The sequence below is a fragment of the Schistocerca americana genome, chromosome X, assembly GCF_021461395.2.
Source record: "Schistocerca americana isolate TAMUIC-IGC-003095 chromosome X, iqSchAmer2.1, whole genome shotgun sequence".
Taxonomy (NCBI): domain Eukaryota; kingdom Metazoa; phylum Arthropoda; class Insecta; order Orthoptera; family Acrididae; genus Schistocerca; species Schistocerca americana.
In genome coordinates, this window is record NC_060130.1 from 254571672 (window position 1) to 254573169 (window position 1498).

Consider the following 1498-nt stretch of genomic DNA (forward strand, 5'->3'; position numbering starts at 1 on the left):
TTAAGACATCGTAGGCATACCTGTGCTTGGTGCTTCTGCGGTAGAGCGCCAACGGTGTGGCGTTGTTCGCACCTACCATACCCTTTCTGACCTCCACGCGAAGCTCCTAGAACTCGCATCCAGTATATCTAGATGTAACAGATGCATTCGCTTTCTCTCCAGGAAAAGTTCAAAAATATTCAAATGTGTGTGAAATCTTATGGGACTTAACTGCTAAGGTGATCAGTCCCTAAGCTTACACACTACTTGTCCTAAATTATTCTAAGGACAAACACACACACCCATGCCCGAGGGAGGACTCGAACCGTCGCCGGGACCAGCCGCACAGTCCATGACTGCAGCGCCTCAGACCGCTCGGCTAAACCCGCGCGGCCCAGGAAAAGTAACACCTCGGAGACAAAGAGGCACGTTGCAGCCGTTCCCGTAAAACTCAGACGTCCACAAACCGATAATTATATTGAACACCCAGACCAGCATTTTTGTGAGTCTTCAATACGATTTCTGGAGACAGTCGCTTCCGTCATCGGTCCAGATAAAGTTATTTATTTGTCTCAATAGGATAACGCGTGTTTCCCGTTGTATTGAACGCAGCAAACAAACAGGACCCATTGCTCATGCACGTAGAATACAAAATTTCTCTGCTGGAGCACGATTTCGCGATTTCTTCTCAGCATGAATTAATTCCAAGTGTGTGTGCAGTCTGTGAAATTAGGCCCAATGAGATGTGACGCCCTGAAGCTCTTACTTACAATGGGCCGACATACATCGCTATCCGCAGTGCCAAGCCATCCTCCTTCAAATGGGTCAAATGGCTCTGAGCACTATGGGACTTAACATCTGAGGTCATCAGTCCCCTAGAACGTAGAACTACTTAAACCTAACTAACCAAAGGACATCACACACATCCCTGCCCGAAGCAGGATTCGAACCTGCGAACGTAGCGGTCGCGCGGTTCCAGACTGAAGCGCCTAGAACCGCTCGGCCACACCGGCCGGCGCCCTCTTCGTCTACGGCGACATTTCACGCTAATGGTTTCAATAGGCTTTTGACTTTTGAGGCTTTAAAATCATCTATGAAGGACAGTCAAGGCAAAGTAAAACGTATTTTTATTATTTCATGCGGTGGTGGGCCGAATGAAAATCCGCTTCAAAGAGAGCGACTTAGACGCTATATTCATAGTGATCAATGCCCCAGAAAGAAGTGATTTTAACAAAATAGAAAGGCTTCTTTGAACCGAGAACTGACAGGCCTGATTCTTTCTCACGACTGTGAGAAGCGGCAAAACTTTGAATCCCACCCTAGAAGTGGAGAACTTCCAGAAAGCACGCGAGATTCGGGGCGAAATATGGAGTTCGGCATTAATCGACGGGCACAAAGTCAATGCCGAATACGTAAAGCCGACGGACAATCTATTTATAGTTCCCGATATGCACGATGAACAGTTGTATGTAGACCATGTCAGAGAAAGCCATTTTTTGCTGCAGATATCGTTCAGGGT